At 43.5% G+C, this 21274-nt stretch overlaps 1 protein-coding gene across 1 annotated transcript in view; it reads right to left on the reverse strand.

Annotated features, from left to right (window-relative positions):
• The window catches only part of LOC124721206, a 1098625-nt gene extending 1081883 nt beyond the window's left edge, over window positions 1–16742 (reverse strand). The window contains exon 1 of the mRNA XM_047246056.1: window positions 16633–16742. The gene's annotated coding sequence lies outside the window, so the exon portion shown is untranslated. The remainder of the gene's footprint in view (window positions 1–16632) is intronic.
• Between the last annotated feature and the right edge of the window lie 4532 nt (window positions 16743–21274).

Here is a 21274-nt window from a genome sequence, read left to right on the forward strand (position 1 = left end):
TTGTCATCTCCTTCATAATGTATATAGCTGACAAAGTTTTAGACAAAAATTCCCTCTCTCCATGATTTAACATGTCCGTTGGTGCAAACGGATGCCAAAATGAAAAAGTATTCAGTGTATAAACACTGCTGACGCACATGTATACAGGGTGTTACAAAAAGGTACGGCCAAACTTTCAGGAAACATTCCTCCGACACAAATAAAGAAAAGATGTTAGGTGGACATGTATCCGGTAACGTTTAATTTCCATGTTAGAGCACATTTTAGTTTCGTCAGTATGCACTGCGCTTCCTCGATTCACCGCCAGGTGGCCCAGTTGAAGGAAGGTAATGTTGACTTCGGTGCTTGTGTTGACATGCGACTCATTGCTCTACAGTACTAGCATCAAGCACATCAGCACGTAACATCAACAGGTTAGTGTTCATCACGAACGTGGTTTTGCAGTCAGTGCAATGTTTACAAATGCGGAGTTGGCAGATGCCCATTTGATGTATGGATTAGCACGGGGCAATAGCCGTGGCGCGGTACGTTTGTATCGAGACAGGTTTCCAGAACGAAGGTGTCCAGACAGGAAGACGATCGAAGCAATTGATCGGCGTCTTAGGGAGCACGGAACATTCGAGCCTATGACTCGCGACTGGGGAAGACCTAGAACTACGGGGACACCTGCAATGGACGATGCAATTCTTCGTGCAGTTGACGATAACCCTAATGTCAGCGTCAGAGAAGTTGCTGCTGTACAAGGTAACGTTGACCACGTCACTGTATGGAGAGTGCTACAGGAGAACCAGTTGTTTCCGTACCATGTACATCGTGTGCAGGCACTATCAGCAGCTGATTGGCCTCCACGGGTACACTTCTGCGAATGGTTCATCCAACAATGTGTCAATCCTCATTTCAGTGCAAATGTTCTCTTAACGGATGAGGCTTCATTCCAACGTGATCAAATTGTAAATTTTCACAATCAACATGTGTGGGCTGACGAGAATCCGCACGCAGTTGTGCAATCACGTTATCAGCACAGATTTTCTGTGGACGTTTGGGCAGGCATTGTTGGTGATGTCTCGATTGGGCCGCATGTTCTTCCACCTACGCTCAATGGAGCACGTTATCATGATTTCATACGGGATACTCTACCTGTGCTGCTAGAACATGTGCCTTTACAAGTACGACACAACATGTGGTTCATGCACGATGGAGCTCCTGCTCATTTCAGTCGAAGTGTTCGTACGCTTCTCAACAACAGATTCGGTGACCGATGGATTGGTAGAGGCGGACCAATTCCATGTCCTCCACGCTCTCCTGACCTCAGCCCTCTTGACTTTCATTTATGAGGGCATTTGAAAGCTCTTGTCTACGCAACCCCGGTACCAAATGTAGGGACTCTTCGTGCTCGTATTGTGGACGGCTGTGATACAATACGCCTTTCTCCAGGGCTGCATCAGCGCATCAGGGATTCCATGCGACGGAGGGTGGATGCATGTATCTCCGCTAACGGAGGACATTTTGAACATTTCCTGTAACAAAGTGTTTGAAGTCACGCTGGTACGTTCTGTTGCTGTGTGTCTCCATTCCATGATTAATGTGGTTTGAAGAGAAGTAACAAAATGAGCTCTAACATGGAAAGTAAGCGTTCCCGGATACATGTCCACATAACATATTTTCTTTCTTTGTGTGTGAGGAATGTTTCCTGAAAGTTTGGCCGTACCTTTTTGTAACACCCTGTATGTAAGTATCACTTAACAAAGGCTTACAAGCCGGAACACGCCTGTAGTGAATGTCAGTAAAAAAAAATTAAATGTAACAGATTTCAGAACCGACGGAATCATATTTTTAACCTTCAACAAACATTTATATAATCTTGTGCTATGCATTTTCCAATTAAATTTAAGATATTGTATCAACGTTCTTAATAACACCACCTCATTTTCGAAGAGGAATAGCAGCGAATGAGGAAAGAAAGACAGTGAGATAGGAGAGACCCCATTCTCTGAATGTGCACGAACCGCAGCCACAAGGGCTGAAGTCAAGGAGGAGTTTCCTTAGAACATCAACGGCATTTAGAACCGCTGCTGAAAATGCTAGGTTGCAATTATGGAGGGCAACGACCTACCTTCCGCCTCGCTGGAAAAGTGTTTCTGAAACTTTACCTCCTGACTATGATGAGAAATGGACGTCTTGGAAGTCCCTGAATAAACTAAGATATGGAGTTGGCAGATCAAAGGTTAATTTGGCAAGATGGTCCTACGCTGATCAAGATGACATTCACTGTGACTGTGGAGAAGACGAGACTGTTCATCATAAGCTTCACTACCGAATGTATCCTGCCTCCTGCACAGAAGATGAATTTCGTTAACGAACAGAAAATGCATTAAAAGGGCTACGTTTTGGGAAAGTAATATAGTCATAACTGTATGTAATATTTAAGTTTCTGATACGAAAATAAATAACTAAATAACAGTGAGAGCGAAAAAAGGAACTGCGACTCCATGACAAAAATTGTTTATGGTGGACAAGTTTTAGAATCGTCAGAACTCAGTTTTAGTCCGTACTATGGTGTTACTTAGTAAGTCCCACGTCTTTACTAATTCATCAAAAATAGTTTTTAATAATGCATCTTGTTATGGTCAACAGTATCTATGTACAGTTTCGTAGAATCTCTTACTGAGTATGTAAGGCGAAAAAAGTTCAATTTTTATTATTGGCACAAAAGACAGAATACGTAGATTCTCGGAAACTTGAATTTTTCCTAGCATATAAAGTGTTAACCGCCGATATTTCGACAGGTGCACACCCTGTCATTTTCAAGGCACATATGCAAATTTAATTTAATTAATATTATTTCTCTTCCCGATTCTTTTAACGAACGAACCCTCCATGTTTGTCACGTGGTTCTTGCCTCATACTCTGTTGAAGCGAAAAGTGTAAAAAAATTGGTGGTACAGAACTTAATGAGAGGGGGAGGGGGGGAATGTATAGAAAGCATGTGTAATAATTGCAAAAAACTCAAATGACTAATTTGGGACAGCCGCTGCACTGAAGTGAGACTGCTTTGGTCAGCTCTATCAGTGGTATATTAGGTGGTGACACTACGTGTTAACTGAACACGTATAATACACAGAAAAGCCAAAGGAACTGATACACCTGCCTAATATCGAGGGGAAGGCCGCCGCGAGCACGCAGAAGCGTCGCAACACGACGTGGCATGGACTCGACTAATGTCTGAAGTAGTGCTGGAGGGAATTGACGCCATGAAACGTGCAGAGCTGTCCATAAATCCGTAAGAGTACGAGGGAGTGGAGATCTCTTTCGAACAGCACGTTGCAAGACATCCCAGATATACTCAATAATGTTCATGTCTGGCGAGTTTGGTGGCCATCGCAAGTGTTTAAACTCAGAAGAGCGTTGCTGGAGCCACTATGTAACAATTCTGGACATGTGGGGTGTCGCATTGTCCTACTGGAATTGCCCAAGTCCGTCGGAATGCACAATGGACAAGAATGGATGCAGGTGATCAGACAGGATGCTTACGTACGTGTTACCTGTCAGAGTCGTATCTAGACGTATCAGAGGTCCCATATCACTCCAACTACCCCCGGCCCAAACCATTACATAGCCTCCACCAGCTTGAACAATCCCCTGCTGACATGCACAGTCCATGGATTCACGAGGTTGTCCCCATACCCGTACACGTCCATCCGCTAGATACAATTTTAAACGAGACTCGTCCAACCAGGCAACATGTTTCCAGTCATCAACAGTCCAATGTCGGTGTTGACGGGCCCAGGCGAGGCGTAAGGCTTTGTGCCGTGCAGTCATCAAGGGTAGACGAGTTGGCCTTCGGCTCCGAAAGCCCATATCAATGAATGGTTCGCACGCTGACACTTGTTGATGGTCCAGCACTGAAATCTGCAGCGATTTGGGGAAGGCTTGCACTTCTGTCATGTTCAACGATTCTTTTCGATCGTCATTGGTCCCATTCTTACAGGATCTTTTTCCGGCCGCAGCAATGCCGAAGATTTGATGTTTTACCAGATTCCTGATATTCACGGTACACTCGTGAAATGGTCGTACGGAAAAAAACCCACTTCATCGCTACCTCGGAGACGCTGTGTCCCATCACTCGTGCGCCGACTATAACACCACGTTCAGACACACTTAAATCTCGATAACCTGCCAATGTAGCAACAGTAACTGATCTAACAACTGCGCCAGACACTTGTGTTATATAGGCGTTGCCGAACGCAGCGACGTATTTTCTCTTTTTACATATCTCTGTATTTGAATACGCATGCGTATACTAGCTTGTTTGGCGCTTCAGTGCATTATGCTCTACAGCATTTTATAGTGTACAGCCTGCACTGTGTAATAACATTTGTATAGCTGTAAGGGCGTGCGGAAAAGTAATCCCTCCGAATTTTTTATGTTAAAACTCAAAGATTTTTAAATAAAACGAACTTCATAAACATTCTACATCTTTATTCTTAAAGTCTACACATTTATTTCTCAACGTAGTTACCCTGGCGACGAATAAATTTCTCCCAATGAGAGACCAGTTTGTTGATACTGTCACTTTGGAATGTTCGAGTTTACTGACGCAGCCACAATCTCACCTCTGCTTCAACTGGTTCATCACTGTCAAAGTGAAGTCTTCGAAGGTGTTCTTTAGGTTCTGAAAACAGATGAATATCGGATGGGGCTAAGTCGGGACTATATTGATGATGATCGATGTCACTGAACCCAAGGCGTTGAATTATTGTGGAGGCCGCAACGCTTCTGTGTGGTCTTGCACTGTCATGCTGCAGGAGAGGGTGCTCTGTGTGTGAACCAACTCTTCGAATTCGATACTCGATTACTGGGTGCTGTTCCTCACATACTGACGTAGTTACGTTACGCGCCGCCATGTTACATACTAGAATTCGGAGCCCTCTAGCAGCGGAATGTTGCAACTTGCGTCAGCGAAGCGAGAACGTCGACTGAGTAATTTGCATAACATGTAATACCTCAATCGATATTGAAGACAGAATAAAAAATTCGGAAGCATTACTTTTCAGCGCGTCCTTGTACAAGATTGTAACATGCAATCTTACATTTATGTTCAGGAATGCATTTCACACGGTGTTTCGATATTTTTTATATACCACCTGTACATTACAAAAAAGTCAGTACCCATGCATCAGTTTACCTTGAGGAGTGCTCCACAGTGCAATTCAAGACTGATCTGGATAAACCAGGCTGCTTTCCGAACTTGTTAGCTCGGATACTATAAAAAACATTTTAAGAAATTATATTTTTGCTCGTGATTAATACGAGCATTTCAATTACAGTTGAAATGACAAGATTCATACAAATGTGTACGACTTTTAAAAAATGGTTCAAATGGGTCTGAGCACTATGGGACTTAACATCTGAGGTCGTCAGTCCCCTAGACTTAGAACTGCTTAAACCTAACTAACCTAAGGACAACACACACATCCATGCCCGAGGCAAGATTCGAACCTGCGACCGTAGCAGCAGCGCGGTTCCGAACTGAAGCGCGTAGAACCGCTCGGCCACAACGGCCGCCTGTACGACTTTAAAATGAGAACTTTTAGCCACTAGTAAGTGCTGTTAAAAAGCACAAAACCAGATCATTAAAATAAATTTCCACATCTTGTACTGTCAAAAAGGTAACTGGCAAAGTGGAAAGAGACTTGCATACATTTATTTGAGGAACACTCGGCTTTATTATCCTACGTAGACAACCACATACGGCCAACTACGCAACACAGTTCCACAGCATGGAAAACGTGGATGCCGTTGTGGGTTGTATTTTAGTTACAGAACGCTTGAACTAATGTTCTAAAGCGTAAGTGTATTAGAGTTCCGGAAAATATATTGTTTTTATGACAGTTTCTTAGATCGCAAGAAGGATTAAACAGTAACTTCGCGTTGAAAATAACGTCAAGACGGTAAGACCATAAGAAAGATTTAAAAAGGTAACTGATTAAACACCTCTTCGTTTGGAAACTTAAAAATCGTTATATACATATAAAGCATGTAAATTATATGCTAACTGCTGTCTAGGCTAACAGAGATCGCTATGGCCCCAGTCACTGTTAAAAACCATAGAAGAGAATTATTCGCAGAAGACAAACAAAAATGGAAAGGTTTAAGTAGTTGAATTAGTAACGTGAGTGTACTTTACCAAATTAAATATTAGACGATCTACAATGAGTGGAGTATGCGACATTCACATCCAAAATTCTACCCTCTAAGATGCCGTCGTTTCGTCAACAGTCCAGAAAACAGTGGTAGATATTACTCTTCAAGCAATAAGACTAGAGATAAAGATGATGTCACAAATTCCGTAGTTTGAAACTGAGCATCCCTCAGAATTGGAAAGAGGATTCCGAAGAAGAACAAGAGTGGTAGATAATGAACATCACGTGGGCGAAAGCAGAAAGCTGCATGGTTGTTAGACTCTACAAGCGACTCACTTACATCCCAAAATGCTAAAGTGAGGTAGCTGCAGATACTGTGATCTCTCGTACTGACTGGCAAGAAAGACTACTACAGGCGGCGTACAGTTTCTCAAATTACACTGCGTGTTCCTGTGTTACTCTCTATGGGATACTATCATTTATTATTCGTAACACAAAGGACACAACATTACATTGCTCAAATAATCTCAACATCAGAGACACAGCATTACAATGCTAAAAAATTATCAGTCATTTACTAATCTCAGCTACACATATAACATGATCCCCATACCGTCCCTAAACATTGTTTACTGTGCATGAGTGAGGTATATGATAGCACTTAATCGGTTGCTACGTAAGCAGACGACATGTAACATGAAACACGCTCCCGCATTTGTTTTATTTTTCACCTACAAATTACTGAACTTTTCTTCGTACACCAAAGTACAATAACGTCCGCAGTATATTTCTAAACGGTTTTAAAAAATGTCACAGGACGAGTGAAACTTAATTACAAGACATTTGACATATAATAATGACCAAAATATGTAATTACAAAATAAAACCTTTTCGTTATTACAGCCATGTCATTTCGAATAAAACTTCGGAAGCTGTCTCCGCCGTTGTCTTCGGAAGAAAAACTACTTGCTGACGAGGTTGGCTCTGTATTCTGCACCTCAGGCATGCTCTTTAGTATACTATCAGAAGACATAGCTTAGGAATCTGTGCGATGTAGGAGGGTGGTTTAAATGATGCGTTCGGTCTTTCAGATGTAGGTTCTTTGTGGTTTCGCTAAAATGTTTATGGCAAATGCCGAGATGGTGTGATGAATGGCATCTTGCTGCAAATGTGGAAAAATATCATTTCATGTACAAAAGTAAGATGAACAATCTCGCAATATTTGAATAGTGTGTTTGTGTTATGCTGCTTGCCAGAGTCACTTCCATTAAATATCGGGCCTAACGTTGCAAAGTGACATGGAATGGAACGAGCACATGAGGTCGGTTGTAGGGGGGGTGAGTGGTCGACTTTGGTTTATTGGAATAATTCTAGGAAACTGTAGCTCATTTATAAACTACACAACGAGTCCAACATTTATGCGGCCCTTTACTGATTTGTTGGTTGGTTTGTTGGGGGAAGGAGACCAGACAGCGAGGTCATCGGTCTCATCAGATTAGGGAAGGAAGGGGAAGGAAGTCGGCCGTGCCCTTTGAAAGGAACCACCCCGGAATTTGCCTGGAGCGATTTAGGGAAATCACGGAAAACCTAAATCAGGATGGCCGGACGCGGGATTGAACCGTCGTCCTCCCGAATGCGAGTCCAGTGTCTAACCACTGCGCCACCTCGCTCGGTTTGGCCCTTTACTGAATGCTGTTCGAGTGTTTGGGATACCCGTCAGGTCGCATTAAAGGAAGACATCGAAATAATTCAGACGGTGCTGCTACATTTGTTACCGGCAGGTTCGATCAACACACGAGTACCATGGAAACGTTACGTGACGTCAAATGGGGCTCCCTGGATGGAAGATGACGTTGCTTTCGCCAAACACATTGAGAAAGTTTCCGACAGATTGCAGAACGATCCTACTGCCACCAACCTACATTTCGCATAAGAACAACGAAGACAAGGAAAATCAGGGCTCGTACGGGAGCATATACGTAGTCGTTTTTCCCTCGTCCACTTCCGAATGGAACCAACGAGGGAATGATTAGCAGAAGCACAAGTTACATTCTGCCAAGCACCGTGTAGTGGCTTGCGGTATGTGTATGTAGATGTAGGTGGTTCATCAGAAAGGACACAACCGATTTCTTTCCCGTTCCTTCCACAATATGAGCATGCGTTCCATCTCTAATGGCATGGCGTCGACGTAACTAAACTCCAATTCTCCTTAATTTCGTTCATCATATTAGATGTTTCAGGAAAGCTCGCAACTGTGTCATTCGCGGTTTAAATAATGAAAACTGCACCAGTTACTTATTTTTTTATGCTTAGTACAAAGCGTGGCGAGAATTTCTCATTTTCAAATGCATTTTTACATGTGTTTGCATATCTGATTTTCTGCCTCTCTTGAGGCATTTGCCTGAATCGATTTAGGGAAATCACGGAAAACCAAAATGAGGATGGCCGGACGCGGGTTTGAAACGCCGTCCTCCCGAATGCGAATCCAGTGCGCTAACTATTGTGGCTGTGCGCCGCTGTGATGTTTTGTGGTTCCTGGCTGGAGGAGGAGAGGATGGCCATTTTCCTCTCACCACAACACAAAATGCACATGTGATCAAAATACACTTCACTACAGGAACCAATTAAGTACTTAACTTCAATGATGTCCTATCTGAAGTTCTGTGGTTCACAGCAATCACATTGTACTACTTCTTGAATCTTATCCGTGCCCGTATCACAACTGTATGCAATGACTAACGGTCCCTCACGGTGCGAGGCGACGACCATCACTGTGGAAGACTAGAGCATAATGCGACCTGTTGAAGTTCAATACGAACAGAGTCCCGATACGACGTATTGAGGTACTGAGACAGATTGAGAGGATGAGACAGCTCGGTCGGCGACGGCCGCCTATATGCACGCCACCCAGAGGCAGCTGTCGGAGCGTAGCCTGGGAACGTGTCTGGGTCTTCTCTTGTCATAGGCGCGCTTAGTTCAGCGCCTGTTACACAATGTTTCCTAGTGCCGGTCGGTATGCTGGCGAAAACGTGCGCCAGCACACTAACCACTGTTCCACCTCTCTCGGTCCGCTATTTTCGCGCAAGACCAGGAAGTCTACACCAACTGGACCACTGTAGAGTTTGATATGCGACTGGAGTACATTATCTCTTACTTCTGTGCCGTAACAGTTCAAATGGTTCAAATGGCTCTGAGCACTATGGGACTTAACTACTGTGGTCATCAGTCCCCTAGAGCTTAGAACTACTTAAACCTAACTAACATAAGGACATCACACACATCCATGCCCGAGGCAGGATTCGAACCTGCGACGTAGCGGTCGCGCGGTTCCAGACTGAAGCGCCTAGAACCGCTCGGCCGCACCGACCGGTGCGGTAACAGAATTCCTCCGACAATGAACAAAGATATCGAGCCTCGTACGCCCATCCTATGTGATGCCTCCTCGCTACAGTAACGATGTTCCCGTCAGTACTTCCATTCGTGACTAACGTGCGTTCAGAATCGTTTAAGAAACTGAAGCAGGAATCATCTGCAAGTAGCTTATTTCCCCTTTCAGTCATGGTTCACCTCGATGTTGGTGACGCCACAATACCGTGGCCCGTTCTCCATTGCCGTGAACTGGATTCATACTGCCGGCCGTTTGGCACACGGATCAGCTGCTCTGAGACTCCGATACACGACTGGTCACTGGCCTACGACGAAAATATCTCGTGTCTCGGAACAGTCACAAGAGTGCACCACACCAACAATACACATATTATGGGTCTAGTGTACTACTACTTTCTTCTTGTTTGAACTATGTATCTTATACGGATCGCACAATACTGGTTTCTGCGGAGATCTTGACAACTGTTTATGATTCTCTTCTCTGTCCCTCTTTTTCTGATTATTCTCCACTTTTTAGAAACTGGGACACTGCTGTGCTTTAATTTGGAATGTTGTAGTATATTACTAACACTTTTCACCGCTAAAGAATAGTTGCGTATTTTCACGTGACCTACGCGATATGGAGCAGTTAAAACTGGCTATCAACCAATTGAGAACATACCGATATGGCGTTACGTCTACCTTCCCACAAATCAGTAAAACACACCTAAGACTAGCTTCTTAGACAACCTCGACAATTTCATTTTATTTTTTAGCGATACCGACGTTTACACCGACGTCTTCTGTGGTAGCTGGAGTATAGATACGTGTCTACAAGCCTTGGGCAGTTCTATTAGAGTTATAAATGTAATTTTCCTATCTTTATAAGACACAACTAAAAGAAAAGTTCCTCATTTACAGGCAATTTCACAGTTTAGCACTTCTCGTGGTGCGATCAGGCATCACAGTTAGAAACAAAGATCACTCGCTCGAACTTCAGTTCAGTCTGCCTCTAATTAGGAAACACTGCCTTTCATCCTCATACAAATAGCTTTATTTTTTTCCAATTAAAAACAGATAACTAGGAACATACCCGTGGAAGATATGAGTTATGTAAATTTAAAACTTTGTCATGGATTGATGTACTTATAGACGTCCTTCTGCGATGACGATTTTGTTTTCCGGCACAATTCATCAACTACTAACTAAATCATCTTCGTCAGGATCTTCGAGCAATGGCGTTAATGTGTTTCCCATCTGGATCCTATGCCTAAATATATCTTATGTCAATCACGCAGAGAAACCTCAGTCCATGCGTGATCATAGAGAGCAGGAAAATGTATCCATGCCGTTAGCAGTATTTGGGTAAGAGTCTAATCTATAAGATGAAGACGACGAAGGGAAAATGTCTATTTATGCCTATATATAACAGAACTAGTACAAAACGTTTCAACCTCACTGTCGTCTGTAAGGGTAGTCCCGCTGCGTAAACTGAAGGCCACTAGCAACAATACAAGCACTCTTCTGAAGCTGATTTCATATTGAAATGAAGACAATAACCAACCAATATTATTTGCTGTGTTGTAAATTCGTAGATCCGTCTTCAGTTTCAAAATTCGAATGCTCTTCGTTACATAACAGCGCAGGTTGTTAAAGTGAGTATTGTGTTATACATAGAGTGTACTTAAAAATTATCCCGATAAAAACTACTTTCCGTTTCTTTTTATTTCACTGTATGCAGTGTGAAACATTAGAGAGTGTCACTGACGTGATACAGGGTATGGGGTGGACATCATTAAAACAAAGGCGTTTTTCGTTGCAGCGGAATCTTCTCACGAAATTTCAATCGCCAATTTTCTGCTCCCAATCCGAAACTATTTTGTTGATGCCGACCTACATAGGAAGAAGCGATCATCACAATGAGATAAGGGAAATCAGAGCTCGCACGGAAGATATAGGTGTTCGTTTTCTTCCGCTGTTAGAGAGTAGAATAATACAGAGTTATTGTTAAAGTGGTTCGATGAACCCTCTGGCAGGCACTTAGGTGTGATTTTCAGAGTATCCGTGTACATGCAGATGTAGACGTAGATTTACGAGATCATTTTTTGAATAATTCAGGGCATTTTCTTGTACAATCCGAGTTTATTCTCCGTCTTCTCAACGACGGGATGTTGAATAAATTTTCCACTGCACGACAACCCTACTGAACTGTGAGAAGTGGCACAAATGTGTCGATAAAAATTCATTTGTTTATATTTGCCAGATCATTGCTAGAGAAAATCAGTGAGCACGTAACTTTTAACTTTAAAATTTATTGCGGGCGTATGCTCACATTTTTACTCGTGCAAATGTATAATCATATTCCAATTTAAAGTAGTTCAAACGCTGATCAAAAACGTATCCGTGGGAACTATGCATTATATAAAATAAACATTTTTTTATCGATAGAAGATATAGTTGTGGACGCCTGTCTGAGCTGACGATTCCATTTTTCGACTGAGCTGCGAGCCATAGCTGTTGATGTGCTTTCTGTCTTTTGCGTCGGCATCTGACAGAGCAGCCCGCACCCTACAATCCAGCTTACACCCTACGATCAACAACGAAATGTCTGAAGGTGAATCTTCTGCTCGAAATCAGTAACGACTATTTTTTGTTAACTGGAGCTCATAGTCTCATAAGTTTTCTTGAAAGGTCTCATAAGGTTTTTCGAAAGATATCATTGTCGCCTTTGACTGTTGAGTCCATTTATTTATAAAATTCACGATTGAAGTTTTCGCCGTTCAGCCATTTTCAAGTGGAACATAGCCCAACTGCAAAAAAAAACAAAGTTTACGTACAGAACTGAATAATTTCACTTACATAGGGTAATGTAGATCGCAGTTATATTATGATATAATGGACTAGTTACATGTTAAAATTTTGACTTGTGCTAAAGCAAAAAAAAAAATTAGGAAAGTGTTGTTTTATAAAACATGATATTTCAAACGGATTCATCCTGTTTCACAAGACGATATTTTCTACATGAATGAAGGTAGAAATTTGGGGTAAATTCTAACTTACGTTTCGAAACTAAAAGGCTACCTTGTAAGTTGCCGGTTCATGTGGTTGCCGGAATGTATCTACTTGATATATTTACACTACTCGCTCGTTCATTTCCCCGTTATTGTGGTGAAGCTCTAGCTTTTCGTTAACTGTGAGAACAAGCCGAAAATTTCATTTCTCAGGAGGTCAGGGCACCACCGCGCTGGCACCAATATGTAAGAGAAATGAACAGCCTCAACACTGGATTGGCTGTGAAAGGGGTTTTTCGTTACGTATAGCTCCTTAAATAAAACAAACGTTATTAATACCTTACATCTTTATTCTTCGTGTCTGCATATTAATTTCTCAAAATGGTCAGCTTGGAGACGAACACATTTCTCTCAACGAGATACCAGTTTGTTAATACCGTCACTGTAGAATGTTTGCCTTCGTTGACTGAGCCACAACCTCATCGGATTGCGCCAAGGCAGGACTGCAAGGTGGATGATGGACGATAGTGAACACAAGGAATTGTTGCAGATGCCGCAGCCCTCGAGTGTGGTCCGGCATTATGTAGAAATAGAGGGTGCTCCACGAATGGGCGAACTTTTGTAATCCGAAACTCAATTACAGGATGCTGTTTCTCACGCACCGACATATTCACGTTACACACCGCCATGTTACCCGCTACAATTCGAAGCCCTCTAGAGGCGGAGGGCTGAAAATATGTAGAACGTTAATAACGTTTGTTTTATTTAAAAAGCCTTTTATTTAAAAAGCCTTTTAAAATTCGGAGGCATTCAAAAATGGGTCTAAGCACTATGGGACTTCACATCTGAGGTCATCAGTCCCCTAGACTTAGAACTACTTAACCTAACTAACCTAAGGACATCACACATCCATGCCCGAGGCAGGATTCGAACCTGCGACGGTAGTAGCAGCGCGGTTCCGGACCGAAGCGCCTAGAACCGCTCGGCCACAGCGGCCGGCTCGGAGGCATTACTTTTCAGCACGTCCTCGCAAGACAATAATCAGTCACTGCTATTTGCTGTGAATACAGTAGCTCCAGACATACTCGCAAAAGTATGACACTATTTCGACTGCCGTCTTTGTGTTTTCCGTGTGCCAGATAGAGGGAACACTGAACATTTGTGGAAAGTAAAAGAAAACCTGCTAATTGAAACATATGCGTAAATAAATAAATGAACGTAATTGTAAAGAAGAAAGATATTCCCTTGTAAACTCTGATGGTTCTTTAGAAAATAAGACATTTATAGAACTACGTGAGAGGTAACATTTTCCCTAAGTTTCTGTTTTATTTCAGGTGAAATCGGATGAATATTTTTGAAACAAAGTGCACAAGTGCTATGTGCGTGTTACTATACAAGTGAAACGAATCAGTTCTGCATGTACACGTTGCTTTTGCAACTGCGCTATGTTCCACATGAAAATGCCTAAATGGTCGAAATTGCAGTAGTACAAGGTAGACATTTCGTTGTTCATAGTATAATGTGAGTAAGTATCTATAAAGTTCATTCCAGTGTAATACTAACGTGAAGGGCAGAAAGCACATCAACAATTGCTCGCAGACCCACACGAAGACGATTTGGTCAGCAGTCGAGAAATTGTGCTGAAAAGCAGAACCGTTAACTCAGATGGACGTCCACAACTACATCTTCGATTCTTAAAAATTATTTGTTTTATATAATGCATAGCTTCCACGGGTACGTTTCTGATCAGCGTTAGAACTGGCGTAAGTATGAACATCATTAGACATCTGCCCGAGCATTTACGTGAGCATATGACTGAAATAAAGTTTATAGTTAGTACTTATAAAGTCACTGAGTTTCCCAGCCAATAATCTGTCAAATATGAAGAAATGGGTTTTGTTCGGCACGTAAGTACCACATCTTACATTACAGTAGGGTTGTCGTGCAGTACATAAGCTATTCAACGTACCGTCGTCGTTGAGACAGGGTGCAAACTCGGATCGTAAAACAATAGTCAACGAAACCAGCCGTAGATTATTCAGAAGACTGATCCCGGCACTGGACTGAATGAAGATGGCTCGTAGGGAATTTGACAGTCCCCCCCCCCCCCCTTCTTTCCCGTCTCCCATGTTGCAGTCAGCTGAATTCATTGTGTCAAACACGGTGCTCGATTTTCATGTTTCGTATTGCATACGGTGCAAGGAAAAAATGAAAAGTAGTGCTTTGACGCAATTTTTGAAGTACACTCGATGTACAACACTATACTAACGTTGACAGCTTTGGATACTATTTAGTGAAGAACTTCCCAGTTTTAAAACTGAAAACGCATCCACGTTGCTAAAATGCAATTGCGGTGACTGGCTATTGTCTCAGTTTCACTAAGAAATTACCTTCTAAAACTACAATAGCGAATTTCATCATAAATAATTTTAACAGCCGAAGGCGACGGTGATATCTTACAACAAAGTAATGGCTCTGTTTTGTTGAAAAAAGTAAATAATTGTGAGAAACTCATGTTCCGATCTAACTTAGAAACAAGTCCCTGGAATAGATATTACCTAACAATTTCTGTGATCCTTGGGAGATCCAGCCGTGACAAAACTATTCCATCGGGTGTACGAGATATCAGACACAGGCGAAATACTCTCAGACTTCAGAAAGAATAGAATAATTCCAGTTCCAGAGAAGGCATATGCTTACAGCTGTGAATACTACCGAATCATCAGTTTAATAACAGAATACTAACAGGAATTATTCGTGGAAGAATGGAAAAACTGGTGGAAGATCAGCTTGGTGTCTGGAAAAATGCGGGAACACGCGAGACTGCCCATACAACATACCCTAGAAGATAGGCTGAAGAAAGGCAAACCTCTGTTTATAGCATTTATAACCTTTGGACTATGTTGCTTGGAATACACTCTAGCCGAGCGACGTGGGGCAGTGCTTAGCGCACTGGACTCGCATTCGCGAGGACGACGATTCAAATCTGCGTCCGACCATTCTGATCTAAGTTTTCTCTCAATCTCTCCGGGCAAATGCCGCGATGATTCCTTTGAAACGACACGGCTGAATCCCTTCCCCATCCTTGAATCGTTTCGAGCTTGTGCTTCATCTCTTATGACATCTAAGTCGACGGGACGTTAAAGCCCACTCTTCCTTCCTTTTTGGAATACACTCTTCGAAATTCCGAAGGTAGCGGGAATGAAATACAGGATACGAAAGATTATTTATAACTTATACAGAGACTAAGAGAAGAGAGTGAGACAGGGTTGTAACCTATCCCAGATGTTATTCAGCCTGGACATTGAGCAATCAGAAAATGTGACAATAGAGAATTTTCAAAAGGGGATTAAAGTTCACGGAGAAGAAATAAAAACTTCATGGTTTGTCGATAGCATTGTAATTCGGTCAGTGGATCTAGAAACACGTATGAACGGACACATTGTGTTCAAAAGTGATTATAAGATGAATCTCAATAAAAGCAAAACTAGGATAATGGAGTGAAATCGAATTAACTCAGGCGATGCGAGGAGTTAGATTAGGATATCAGACACTAAAAACAGCATGTTAGTTCTGTTATTTGTGCAACAAAATGGATTACGGTGGTCGAAACAGAGAGGATATAAAATATAGACTAGCAATAGTAAGAAGAGCATTTCCGAGAATGAGGAATCTGTTAACATCTAATATAAATTTAACTGTATTTGTTTGGGATGCAGCCCTATACGGAAGTGAAACGCGGACGATAAGCAGTTCACAGAAGAAGAAAACAGAAGCTTTTGAAATGTGGTGCTATAGAAAAATACAGAAAATAAGATTGATACATCGAATAACTAAAGAGGAGCTACTGAATGGAATTTGGAAAAAAGAAATTTATGGAACAATTTGACTATAAGAGGGAATCGGTTGATAGGACATATCCTGAGGCAGTAATTGAGGGAAGTGTGAAGGGAGGTGGGCGGTTTGGAAGGGGGGGGGAGGATTGTAGAGGGACAGCAATTCCTGAATAGCGTAAGCAGGTTTTGCGATAGTTATGCAGAGACAAATAGGCTTGGACGAGCGTGGAAAGCTGCAGTCTTCAGAACGAAGACCACAACAACGAAAGAAATTACCTGTATTTCACACGGCCATAACAGTTGCAATGCTTCAACGAGTACGTTTGCTAGCGTAGATCAGTTCCGGCAACACTTCTGTAGCAGTGAGCCCGCGGTGACCGTGCGGTCCGTCGTGTTGCGAGGAGAGCGCAACGCAGACTGCTGGCACCGCCGTCCGGTCACTCACATGGCGCGCGCCGCGCCGCGCTGCAGAATGACAAGCGGCCGCCGCCTTCCGGTGCTGTCCACGGCTTCCTCGCGCTCCCCTCGACGCCCGCCGCGAATCTGTCCGCCTTCCTTTCCCCCTTTCCCTCTTCTATCCATTTCCACGAAGTTCATGCGATAAGCCGGTGAACGTAAGGTCGAGTTTGATGTCCGATCTTAATCTACACTACTGGCCATTAAAATTGCTACATCACGAAGATGACGTGCTACAGACGCAAAATTTAACCGACAGGAAGAAGACACTGTGATATGCAAATGATTAGCTTTTCAGAGCATTCATACAAGGTTGGCGCCGGTCGCGACACCTACAACGTGTTGACATGAGGAAAGTTTCCAACCGATTTCTCATACACAAACAGCAGTTGATCGGCGTTGCCTGGTGAAACGTTGTTGTGATGCCTCGTGTAAGGAGGAGAAATGCGTACCATCACGTTTCCGACTTTGATAAAGGTCGGATTGAAGCCTATCGCGATTGCGGTTTATCGTATCGCTACATTGCTTTTCGCGTTGGTCGAGATCCAATGACTATTAGCAGAATATGGAATCGGTGGGTTCCGGAGGGTAATACCGAACGCCGTGCTGGAACCCAACGGCCTCGTATCACTAGCAGTCGAGATGACAGGCATCTTATCTGCATGGCTGTAATGGATCGTGCAGCCACGTCTCGATCGCTGAGTCAACAGATGGGGACGTTTGCAAGACAACAGCCATCTGCACGAACAGTTCGACGACATTCGCAGCAGCGTGGACCATCAGCTCGGAGTCCGTGGCTGCAGTTACCCTTGACGCTGCATCACAGACAGGAGCGCCTGCGATGGTGTACTCAACGACGAACCTGGGTGCACGAATGGCAAAACGCCATTTTTTCGGACGAATCCAGGTTCTGTTTACAACATCATGATGGTCGTATCCGTGTTTGGCGACATCGCGGTGAACGCACATTGGAAGCGTGTATTCGTCATAGCCATACTGGCGTATCACCCGGCGTGATGGTATGGGGTGCCATTGGTTACACGTCTCGGTCACCTCTTCTTTGCATTGACGGCACTTTGAGCAGTGGACGTTACATTTCAGATGTGTTACGACCGTGGCTCTACCCTTCATTCGATCCCTGCGAAACCCTACATTTCATCAGGATAATGCACGGCCACATGTTGCAGGTCCTGTACGGGCCTTTCTGGATACAGAAAATGTTCGACTGCTGCCCTGGCCAGCACATTCTCCAGATCTCTCACCAATTGAAAACTTCTGGTCAATGGTGGCCGAGCAACTGGCTCGTCACAATACGCCAGTCACTACTCTTGATGAACTGTGTTATCGTGTTGAAGCTGCATGGACAGCTGTACCTGTACACGCCATCCAAGCTCTGTTTGACTCAATGCCCAGGCGTATCAAGGCCGGTATTACGGCCAGAGGTGGTTGTTGTGGCCGGCCGAAGTGGCCGCGCGGTTCTGGCGCTGCAGTCTGGAACCGCGAGACCGCTACGGTCGCAAGTTCGAATCCTGCCTCGGGCATGGATGTGTGTGATGTCCTTAGGTTAGTTAGGTTTAACTAGTTCTAAGTTCTAGGGGACTAATGACCTCAGCAGTTGAGTCCCATAGTGCTCAGAGCCATTTGAACCATTTTTTTGGTTGTTGTGGGTACTGATTTCTCAGGATCTATGCAGCGAAATTGCGTGAAAATGTAATCACATGTCAGTTGTAGTATAAAATATTTTTCCAATGAATAACCGTTTATCATCTGCATTTCTTCTTGGTGTGGCAATTTTAATGGCCAGTATTGTATATCCACATTATTTTGTAAGGTGTGCCCAAATGAAAATGAGACTGCAACTGTCTGTCAAAAAATTTAATAATTATTTTACAACTACAGTTCATGTGCAATAGTACAGCTATACATACAAGTGGCATTCCATAAATAATGCAACACATGGTTTTTCTCTGCCAGTTTCGGTTGAAAAAAGGACCGAATTTTCTGTGGTTCGTCATGGAATACTCGTATTCCCGCTTCAGCCCCCATAGTTTCGTGGAATTCCGATAAATGGCGGCGCAATGCGTAGTCTACAAAATGGCGTCTGTAAAGGAGGTGCGTTCCAGTCAGCAACGCAAGAGTTTCTACAATGAAGCCACCCACTCCCTTTGGTGTAACAGCGCCAATGGCCATTACGAGTGGCATTCAATAAGTAATACGATACTTTTTTTTCTGAAAGTAGGTTGGTTTTATTCAGGATTCCATTAGACCATATTATTTCCCATTCTTCTGGCTACAAAACCTAATTTTCCAACATACCTCAGTTCAATGCGTCTCCTTATTGGAAGGGTCTGTATGTCCGCGTGGTACTACTCTACTCGTCGACGTCGGAGAAACGTCTTGCTGCATCAATAAACTCCACACCATCCACGTAATGCTTTCCGATGAATGCATCCTTCGTTGGGCCAAACAGATGGAAGTCGGAAGGTGCGAGATCCGGGCTGTTCCTTTGAGTGACTCAAGTGGTGGATGAGTGTATCAGCACTACCAACAGAGACGTCCAATCGAGCAGCGAGGTGTTTGATTGTGATCCGTCGATCACCTCGAATCATTTTTTTTCTTTATTGTTATTTCATGCCCCACACCTCATATGGACCGGGATAGGCTGTCAGTGGTACAATACTTCGCTCTTCAGCCAAGAGCATTCGTAAAGATATAACAAAGATGATAGAAAAAAATGAAGATTGCTTACGTTTTAAATTAAAAAGATCAAGGACGGCTAGATAAAAGGACGAAAAATACATACAATTAAAAAAAAAGTGTTGTGTCACCGCCAGACACCACACTTGCTAGGTGGTAGCCTTTAAATCGGCCGCGGTCCGTTAGTATACGTCGGACCCGCGTGTCGCCACTGTCAGTGATTGCAGACCGAGCGCCGCCACACGGCAGGTCTAGAGAGACTTACTAGCACTCGCCCCAGTTGTACAGGCGACTTTGCCAGAGATGGATTACTGACAATTACTCTCTCATTTGCCGAGACGATAGTTAGCATAGCCTTCAGCTACGTCATTTGCTACGACCTAGCAAGGCGCCATAATTCTTTGCTATATATATTGTGATGCATGTACCGTCAGACCGATGTTCTCCAATTGTGGATTAAAGTTAAGTATTCCAAGACCTACGTTCTTTTCTTTATAGGATAATTACTTTACCTTGTTCCAGACCACACGCCAGTCTGCGTGTAATTAAACGCGTGCATTTCGGCCTCCTCTAGCAACACGGTGTTGGCTCTTCTGCCAACACATCAAAAAGCAATTGCGATGAGGTGATATTCTTCTGTGAAAAAAGCACTGAAACACTGCAGTTTCACTTAAAATCTGAAGGGTGAGAAGTATTGTGGGAGGAGAGAATATGTTCGAGAGAGGTTGAGGGGTGTGGATAAGGAGATAGGGGTATGTTAAGTGGGGAAACTGTGGAGATGATAGGTAGGAGGTGAAGCGGATAGTGGAAATACAGACGGTGGGATGGGTGGGGAAGATTTAAGTTGGTAGGAGCCGGATCTCATTGTCTGGCAGGCGGATCTCATTGTCTGGGAGTTGGTTGAAGTTGCTTTGACATAGGATATAGAGTGTGTGTAGATGCAGGGATAGAGGGGTGTGTTTGTGTAGGTGCGGTAGCATATCAAGTTTGGTGATCGGAGGTGAGGCAATGGGGTCATTGGAATCTAGTTTGCGGACACCCAGAATGAGAGTGTCCACACGTTCCAACATTGCAGATGAGTGCGTTCGGCCGGCACGCGGGAGATCGGACAAGTTTGCGCGACATTGTTGCGATGATGACAGATACCTCGCCCAGTTTTCCACGCCGTCCTTCAAGGGCTACAGTCACACTGGGAGATATTGGGGCTGTAAGAACGATGTTCAAGGACCTCCCATCGAGATATTTGCAGTAACTCGAGAGTTTTCTTGACCACAGGTGACCAAGCGTTGTCCTGGAGAAGCAATACCCAATTCGGGAGCTGGCCCATGCCTTGTTCTTGATGGCCTGTTTGAGCGTCAGAAACGAGATGCAATACTGCTCGGCGTTAACAGTTGCACCCCGTAGTAGCCAGTCGATGAGTAGAGGTCCTTCTTCTTTGAAACAGAAACAGAGGATCACTTTTCCGGACTTCGAGGCGGAGTGAGCTTGTTTTTTAGACGATGAGGGCCGGGATGCCGTCACTCTAGCCTCATCCGTTTGGAGGCATCGTCGAAGTGGAGACACCACGTTTAATCGTCTGCCATAAACTGGGCAATGAAATGCGCAGCTTGCTCCTCGTATCTCAACATTTGGCTCAACCAAATACCCATTCTCACCGTCTTCTAGTTCTCTGAAAGGTGCTCGCCATAGCGAAGCTTCTCGTGGATTTTGTGATACACCGTTTCTTTGCTTATCGACAGACCAGCAGCAGTGTCACGTGTGCTGA

Source organism: Schistocerca piceifrons, chromosome X, assembly GCF_021461385.2.
Source record: "Schistocerca piceifrons isolate TAMUIC-IGC-003096 chromosome X, iqSchPice1.1, whole genome shotgun sequence".
NCBI lineage: Eukaryota > Metazoa > Arthropoda > Insecta > Orthoptera > Acrididae > Schistocerca > Schistocerca piceifrons.